This window comes from Cricetulus griseus, chromosome X (assembly GCF_003668045.3).
Source record: "Cricetulus griseus strain 17A/GY chromosome X, alternate assembly CriGri-PICRH-1.0, whole genome shotgun sequence".
Classification (NCBI taxonomy): Eukaryota; Metazoa; Chordata; class Mammalia; order Rodentia; family Cricetidae; genus Cricetulus; species Cricetulus griseus.
The window spans coordinates 44,017,396-44,027,001 of NC_048604.1; the positions used below are offsets into that span (position 1 = coordinate 44,017,396).

Consider the following 9,606-nt stretch of genomic DNA (forward strand, 5'->3'; position numbering starts at 1 on the left):
ATTACAGTTTGTGCTCGCCTTAGCACATGGGTAGCCACTCCTTGGTCGGTCTGTGTTGGAATTACCTCTCATCTGGTCCCTGACACATGAAGTCGGATGTGACATCCTAACATATTTGTTTTAAAAAAATCAGAACATATAACATTAAAACATAATCTTAATAGTCTACCAGTCAAAGGACTGATGTCATCGCATAGTAGCTAACACCATAATCATAAGACTTATCTTATGAAGATGCCTTCTACTGGTGCCCTCTGTTGCTGGCAGATCACATGACAACTTCCGAACAGAGACCAGGAAGAAGAGAGAAGGGCTGACTTGCTTCATGCCCTTGATTATATATGAGTCTCCCTGCTATGTCACTTCCTGTCTGAATCACCACTTCTTTACTACATTTCCCAGAATCCTCCCTAACTCCTAGTACTGCCTAACTTATTACCTCATTGGCCAAACTGTACATTATCACCCGATAAGGCAAGCACATACAAAGAAGCACTACCCCCATCATCTCCTCTTTTCTGTCTAAACAAAACGCAGAGTAATTTATCTTTTATAATAACTGAAGAAAACCGCAACCATAACTATCTGTCTTCAACTCCATCAAATACCACAGAAGGATAATATATATACTCTAGAATTGACAGAGACATCACACTACCTGGACAGTCACCCAAAGTTCCTATGTAACATTGGTGCATCCATCTTCAGCCCATAGGCCACAGTGTGTCTGGCACTCTTCTCCATTTCAGCAGGAATCCTTTAGTACGTCTTGTTTAGTAAGTTTAGCACTCACTTTCTTGTGGGTCCTGCATGTCCAGTTTATGTAGCAACAAACAGTCCAGGCAAGAGCAGTTTCTTGCCCAAATGGCTAATCTTGCCATATTGAAGGCAAACTCCATAACCAGGTTCTTCAATGCCCATCCTCCTTTGTGAATAATTGGTGTGCCAAGAACAGTTGTGTCTCACTATCAAGAAAAACCCTAAACCATTTAAATGCCATGTATTCGGTGGGTCATTCAAAGATTTGAAGAATACCTGTCCATCCCAAATACATCTCTGTATATCTAGAAAACCTAAATAACCTAATTATAAGTTCTGACTATTACAGGTGACTATATAATCTGTATTTCATTATGTACTACATTGTAAAAGATATGTATTAACAGTCATACTAATGCAAAGTATTCATTCCTATATCCTATTCGCCTTTTTTTTCTTTAAAAAGAGATTGACTGTGATCATTACCATTTATAACCAACCCCATTTAAATGAAAACAAACATTTATGAACCATATTTGGGAATTTGGGAGTCATTCATTCCAAACTGCTTCCTGCTGGTTCGTGGCAATTTCCATATCATGGGGATCATAATAAAACATAGAAATCTCATCAAGTCCTTGTTTTTGTGGTCTGAAGCGCTGCATGGTCTCAGATCTTTTAGATGTAGGATCCGTTGGGCCACTGATTCAGTGGGTCTCGCTTGATCAAACCATATTAGTCTGGGAGGAATCCATAGTTTTCCATTTTCTGTGGAAACACAAGCAAGAAATCTTTTCCCAAGTAGCCTATCCTTAGACTTAAATTTTGAAGTCAAAGCATTGTTAAAATGTGTAAGTTGGATCAATTTAGTAGAATTGATAATCCAATGTACTGTAGAAGCTTTTGCTCTTTCCTTGGCAAGCAAACAATATAAAGAGAACAATATAGCATATAGTACCAGTCTCTGTATATTTTCCATCTTCCAGTCTCTGTATATTTTCCATCTTCACTTGGCTTTTTATGACTCTATTTCTTTTACTTTTATTTTTTTCCTTTTAAGAGATAGGTTTTCTCTGTGAAACCTTGGCTGTACTTGAATTCAGTCTGTACACCAGGCTGGCCTTGGAGTCCCAGAGATCTGTTTGCCTCTGCCTCCCGAATGCTGGGATTAAAGGCGTGTGCCACCATTTACCAGCTACGCTAATTTTTTTCTTCCTCTTTTTCTCTCACAAGCCTACATATATTTTTAAACACAGTGTAAACATTTAGAGGTTTTTCTTCATCTGAATCTGTCTTTACTGTAAATTTTTACCTTTTTCAGGCCACCTAATCTTTTAACTGTCAAACAACACTGCCAAAATTAAAGTGGCAGCTTTCTTAGCTGATGTCTTCTAAGGAGCATTCTGCCGGCTTGGAGTTGTGGTCACTGCCACTGTCAGCTGCGTGGGGCGCAAACCAACAACAAAAGCCTCCTACTCTACCAACTGAGCTAGCCGGCCTCTTAAATGGGAGATCTGCAGTTTTTTTCTGCATGAGATGAGTCAGGAAAACTCTTTTAAAGGAAGCAAGTCTCTGCTTGTCTCTAGCAAAACAGAGACCATCCGAGAAAATGCTGCTACCAAGAAGTCGTGCTTGCCTCTGACCTTTTGCTGCTAAAAATACCTTTTTCTGCTTTTGTGAAGTTTACATGGAAGTTTGAAACACTACCTCCAGCTGTCTGGGCATTGCCACTGTTTGACTACTCTCTGGAAAGTGGCTTGCTGCACCTGGCAACTTGTGGTGGCTGGTTTCCCTCTTCTTCTGTGGAACTACGGACGTGGGGTTAGCCCACTCAGTGACACCATTCTGTAACAATAAGGATTTAATCCAAACTAGCCGACCCTGCTGCCACCTGGGGACTTGCTGCCAGGCCAACCAAGTTCTGCCCACTGCCACGTTAAGTTCCCAAGTAACAAACAGAGACTCATATTAGGCACAAATGCTGCTTGGCCAATGACTAGGATTTCTCATCTGCTAGCTCAGTCTTAATTATCATAAAGCTATATATTTTATAAGACTTATCTTGTAGAGGAAGCCTTCCACTGGTGCCCTTGCTTGCAGGCAGATTACATAGCTACTCCAGAGCAGAGACCAGGAGGAAGTGAGAAGGGCTGACATCCTTCTTGCCCCTGCTTATATATGAGTCTCCCTGCTATGTCACTTCCTGCCTGAATCACTACTTCTTTACTACATTTCTCAGAATCCTCCTTGACTCCTAGTACAGCCTAACTTGCTGCCTCATTTGAAAATAGTACTTTATTAATCACCCAATAAGACAAACACACACACAGAAGCACTTCCCACATCCAGAGAGTATTGCTAAATTGGGAATTATTACTTTATTTTGTTCGTAATATTCCGGTATGTTTGTATATCTATTGTGCAATATAAGGAAAACAATCAATATATTCCTCTCCTTACTGTTTTCTCATGGATCTGATACACCTTTCTGCATTTGATCAGTGCAGGAATATTAGGCACGAGCCACCAATCTGGGTTAAATGTTTTTTTTTTTTTGTAGTTTTCTTGGGATTTTTTTATTGTTGTTGTTTTGCTATTTAATGTTCCTTGTCTATTTAGTGAAGGCTTTGGAGAAAAATCTTGCAGTTTCTCCCACAGACGGATTGCGCATCTTGGGCATCTCTCTGTAGCGGTGTTCCACAGTCCTATCATACATCCATGCTATGTACTGATGGTAGGTTTATAAGCTCACTACTACAATTCACAAATTCCTGAAGGGAGATACATTATTTCCAAATGCTGAGTAATGTCTATTGTGGTCCCATCTACTCCATCTTAGTTATGCTTCTCAATTGCTTCCCTTCTAAGGAAGGCATTTAGCTTTGAGTGAAATGTATGGAGACAAGGGAGGTCTACGTCTCAAGAGGCGTTTCCCCTGTGCAGGAACAGTTGCACAACATGGTTGTGATTGAAGTGTCACACAAAATAGCTACCCTCAGGGCATTTCTTCTGTACCCCTCATATTGAAAATCCTTTCTTTTCCTGTACAATATATCCTGATTACAGTTTCCTCTATCTTTACTACCCCCAGTTCCTTCCTACTCCCATGTCATCCAGTCCCTCCCCATTTGTGATTCTCATTAGAAAAGAACAGGCTTCTAGCAGATGCAACAACACATCGAAAAATTAATTGGACTAAGAAAAAAATGGATACAGGGTGGACAAGGGAGCCAACAGAATGAATGGAGAGCAGGAGAGAAGGCAATAGAATCAGAGACCCCTGGTTCACACAGTCTGGATTTCCATGAAGATGCTAAGGTGAAAGCTTTGCTATGGACACAGAGGACCAGGTGTAGAGCCATCATGCAGGCTATGTGCCTGCTGCTTCAGTCGCTATGACTGCATATAAGCTTTCTTCAATTAATCTAGAGTCCTCGTTTTCCTGGTGGCCTCCATCTCCTATTGTCCTTACATGTTTTCTACCTGTGCCTTTTAGGCTTCTATGATCACTGAGAGAAGTGTTTTGATGGAAACATCATAGAGAGATCCCTGTAAGATCTTGGTGTTCCAAAGTCTGTCTGTCTGTCTGTCTGTCTGTCTGTCTGTCTGACTGTCTCCCTCTCTCTGTTTCTCTATTTTTGGTTCTCTGTCTGTTTCTATCTCTCACGTATCTACCCTGTGGCTGCTGTAATTGTTTCTAGTTGCTCCAGGATGACACTTCTCTGAGGAGGACTGAAATCTGATGACTATACCAGAACACCATTAGGATTTATTTTTTCACTACTGGAGAAAAACAGCAATGTTTCCTTTAACACTAGGTCTCAGGGTTTTCTAGTGTCTGGTTTGTGGTCAGGAAAGCAGTATCAGGTAGGGGTTCCATGTGTTAGAGTGGTCTTAACTCAAACCAGACATTGGGTGGTTATTCCCATAAGCTTTGTGCTTCAATGGCCCTAGCATATTTTGTAAGCAGTAGATCAATGGACTTTGGCATGGTTGAGAGTTGTATTTCTCTTTTGGAAGCCTGAACAGTACCTTCCTATACTAAAGACACTGTGATGTACTAATGATGGTTGTATGTAGGCACCAGCCTGACCTGTCCACATCCAATGAGTTGTGTGAGTATCTCTCAGCTATGGGCCCTTGCTGTCAGTATATGCAGATCAACCTATTATCTTGACATCTGTCTGAAGTGTTTGGGTATTTCCATGGGTCCCCTTGGCCAACATTTCAATTTTATGTAAACCAGTCCTGGTAATGGAAGTTTTGTTTGATGACAAGAGATTGACAGTGGTAATCTGTCTCCTCCCATTATTTGCAGACATCCTCAGGATTGTGTTCTTATATTTAGCAAAAATTTCACTGCACTAGATTTCTATACCAGCCCTCAAATGCCCCACAATAATACCTTTGTCTCCCTGAATTCCCTCTCTCAAACCCATTTCCTTCTGCATCCCAACCCTATGCTGCTGTTCTAGCCCCCTCCAGTCCACCCATAAAATCTCAAATATTTCTGGCTATCAGGGAGACACTTATTTAATCATAGTCTATTCTGCTATAACTAATCACTCTGGGAGTAGAGGCTGAGGGTTAAGTATCCTGGTTTTAACCTATAATATCCACATACAAGCATATTCATATCATAATGATCATTCTGAGTCTGTGTAACCACACTCACGATGATTTTGTTTTGCCCATCCATTTGCATGAAAATTTCATGGCGTCATTTTTTAAATAGTGGAGTAATATATTGTTGTATAAGTGCAATATGTTTTCTTTAGCCATTCTTCAGTCAAAGCACATCTAGGTAGTTTTGAATTTCTGGGTATTGTGAGTCCAACAAGAATGAACATGATTGAGAAAGTGTCATTTTGGTAGCTGAAGCGTCCTTGTGGAACATGCCCAAGACTGGTATCTCTGGAAGGAGAGGTAGATTGATTTCCATGTGGAGTGGTAGTCACTGTAAATCAAAGGAGAAAAGCTCACAGAGATTGAAGCAGCAAACACTGGGCTTGCATGAGTCTGCACCAGGTCTTCTATGTATGTATTGTGGCTTTAGTATATTGGGAGTACTTTTTATTTCTATTTTGTGGAACCGCTGATATTGTGAATAAGTGCGTCTCTGAGTTTTGGGTTTTTTTGTGGACTCTTTTCCTCCTATTGGTTTACATTTCCAACTTCTATTTGATAGTTGTGTTTTGTCATATTCTAATTTATTTTGTTGTGCTTTCCTCTTATCTCTCAGGATCGTGTTATTTTCTTGTCTTGAACAAGTTTATTTATTGAAACAATCTGAAAATAGTAATGAGGATTTCATTAAGATCTAATAAATTGTAAGATATTAATATGAAACATTAAGACTTTACATGAAAACACTATGTGTTTTACAACAGCCTTGTAGCAGCTTGCTTCTAGACTTGTCAACACTTGCTTGTTAGATTGTGAACCCTGCTCCAGATCATGCTCTCCTCTGGATCACAGCAGAGGCCTCTGTGATCACATCCCATATGTACAGCACAGTTCATGGGGACAAGAAACCACAGCAAACAGCACAAAAGTTAGATCACATAGCGCTCCATAGGGGCTTGCTTTAGTCAAAAAGGGCCCAGTAGGTTCTGACTTTAACAGCAAAAGAAAGCTCAGCGTGGTCTCACCTTGCGCTGCCGGCCATCCTTTTTGAGCAGCATGAGACAGAACTATGACTTCACCCTGGAAGCCAGTCAAAGACTGGGCAGTCCTTCCTTCCTACTCCTGCCATGAGAGGTGAAGACAAAACTGAAAGCAGACACCTAAATGAGGTGAGTTGGCTGACCACTGAGTCCACAAAGGATCCACAATCCTTTGGAGCAACCATGTATGCTATATATGTTACATACATGTCTTTACACAAGGATCTATATGGCCGCTTCTCGTATGCAAGCCTAAGACTCTAGTGGAAGCAGAAGGACAGGAGCAAACCATGATGATAATAGTGAGGTGGCCTCAGTTAATTTCTAGCTGCTGCTTAAGGATGACTGGAAGCACAGAGCCCTGTCCTGGACTGTGCATTGGGCTGGACACATTGTAAACACTGAAAACATGGCAGTGCCCTCTAAATCTGCACAAAGCATGTACACTCAAATATGTACACAATGACTTCAGAAAGTTTAAAAGAACCTCTAAAGAGTGTACACAGGATTTAAATTGTCTCAGGAGCTGCTTCCCTGCTACAGGGGGAATGTGATGTTGTCAGATGATTGTGCAAGGTGTTGCCACTGTCTTCTCTTGAAGGAGTCAGAGGCCTTGGGCCAGACTCAGAGGCACCTACCCATCACATGCCTTTCTAACCCATAGCAAAGCTGCCAGGTGAACCCAAGAGACTCAGGGCACAAGGTACCTACCGTCTCTTAGGAAAAGCAGTTCATCTAATGGATGATTTCTGACTGAAACATTTATTTCTTTATCAAGTGGTACATCAATCAATTTTGACCCCCTCAGAATATCAACAGACTGATTTATGGTTATTTCCTGATCTGGGATATCAGGGGGCCTATGAGAGAAATGTAGGACACCCAGCCCATTTCTTATTTTGATTCTCTAGAAATGCAGAATGTTTAAAAACAATAAAGACTGATGTGTTCTTCAGAAGGCAGTCCCAAGCTCTCCCACGAGGCAGGCAGGACACAGATACGTGAACAGCCATGGGGTTAGACAAGGCCAGCTGAGACAGAAGACCACGGGGAGAGCAAGATAAGGAAGGCACCCACTGGCTTGAGGGCTCAAGTTGGAGGCTGGGAAGTTAGACCTAGCTGTCTTCATCCTCCTGGTCCTCATGCTCATCCTCTGGGAAGTGAGCTTGCTTCTTTGGAACATTCTGTGCAGACACTGGGCCAGGTTCTCAATACAGACCTTCACGGAGTGCAAACACAGAAAGAGGACAGCTGGTATCAGGAGGTTGTGATGCTGATGCTGTCTCCATGGCACATTTCCTGTATCTTCTGTCCATCAAAAGACAGCCGTGCAGTGTGACACCATAGTCTTCAGCTAGACCACTGCGGGGATCTCCATCTGACAGAATGAGAGCCAGGGGCAGATGGATGTGACCCCGATGACCTGCACGTTGGTGTGGATCATGGAAGTCGCAGCTGCTGCAGCTGTATATGGTGTGCTGGCCATGGGGTAGAGATGACCTCTCCATTGCCCTGTACAGTGTTGATAGGGTGTCCATCCAGGTAGACATCTACGGTCGACAGGCATGAGGAGGGGCTTCTGAAGGTCACCGCTTCATTGAAGTCTTGGTAATAGGTGACCTGCTTTTGTCCATCTGTGTCCAGGCCGTTTTCACTGAGGCCATTAGATACTGTCAAATTGAACATATACCACAACTTTATTTGAATTCAAGTGGATCGGCCTGAGTAATTGCAAGTATTATTCATTGTTAGCCTGCCTTGTTTTGAAGAATAAAAAGTTTATTATGATTATGATGATGATTATTATTATTATTTAAATGACAATAGATTGTTTTCTCTTCCTAGAAATGCCATAAAATTTTTATTAAAACACTCAATGGGAAGACATGAAATATACTTAAAAGACCTGATGCAGTTCCTTTCAGGCCATACAAATGCTGGATCAGTCTCTGTACCCTCATATACGGTCTCATCCCCCTTTTGAGCCATGTGGGGGATGTAGCTCAGTGGTAGAGTTCCTGCTTTGCACGCAGGAGGTCCCGGGTTCGACTCCCGGCGTCTCCATTACTTTTTAACTGTTTGCTTTCAGGATCTATTCTCTTTTTAACTGTTCCCTTTCAGGAACCATTCGTACAAACTTTGTGAGACTTTAACTTCCTGTTGTGAGGTCAAGTTTCCATAGCTAATTAGTGGATGAAATTGCTCATCTGTCACCTGACTAAGATGTTCCTCTTTTACTGTGACGACTCTCCCTTCTAGATTTGCGACCAGGTGTCTGCAGAAGGAGAGAGAGTGGGGACCATTCTGCCTCCTGCATGTGCTGTGCTGTCTGGACCTGGCTGTGCTGGAGCCATAGGAGGAGTGTTCTGGGGGAGGGAGCAGCAGGGAGATAGACAGTAGAGTGAGCTCTCTCTGATCCCAGCTTGCTGCTCCCTGAAAAGGGATCAGATTGCTCCGCACAGGATCTGAGGGACATAAAGCAGGAAAGTCTAAAGACTAATCAGTGATTACCCTGAGATGACTCTGTAATATGCAGTTGGTTAGAGGATTATTGCTCCTCCTTAGTAGTTTGTGAGGTAGTTTGGTTTTGAGACAACGTTTCATTGTGTCCTACCCTGTCTGTGAACTCTCAATGAATCTCTTGCCTCAGTTGCCCTGTGAAGGGATTACAGGTGTGGGACACTGTGTGCTTGTCACCAGTTTGTGATTTTAATTTCCTTTTTTGTGGGTCCCACCCTCCCCGGTGACCCTGATCTCGCCTCAGAATCCCTGTCCTGACACTCTCTGCATATGGCATTAAAATTTGTATTGAATGTCTTATAAATATAACCAAACCTATCAATGTCCCCTTGAACTGCTCACCTACATCTTTCGCATTTCTCAATTTCTGTTTTTGACTGATGTTTTGAGCTTTAACTGTGTTTCATGGGAATTATTTACGGTATATTTTTGTCTAACTTTCGTCCTCATAGACTTATATCTTTTCAGTTCCCATCCATGCATTTAGAAGAACAGGCTATTTTAAATTTTAAGCATTCCTCCTCCCCAGGTCTTTCAGTAATGGTTTCATTTTTAAATTAATTTTTATTTCAATTAAAATAATCTTATATTACATACCAATTGCACTACTCTCTTCTCCCATCTTACACCCCTACGAGTACACAAGAATCACCTCAGAGAT

The 9,606-nt window shown here is 41.8% G+C and overlaps 1 non-coding gene and 1 pseudogene across 1 annotated transcript; one reads left to right on the forward strand and one right to left on the reverse strand.

Moving 5' to 3' along the window:
- Window positions 1–7,540: 7,540 nt before the first annotated feature.
- The window catches only part of LOC118239382, a 9,430-nt pseudogene continuing 7,364 nt past the window's right edge, over window positions 7,541–9,606 (reverse strand).
- Trnaa-ugc lies at window positions 8,418–8,489 on the forward strand. The gene has a single exon. It is a non-coding gene; the product is annotated as a tRNA-Ala (tRNA).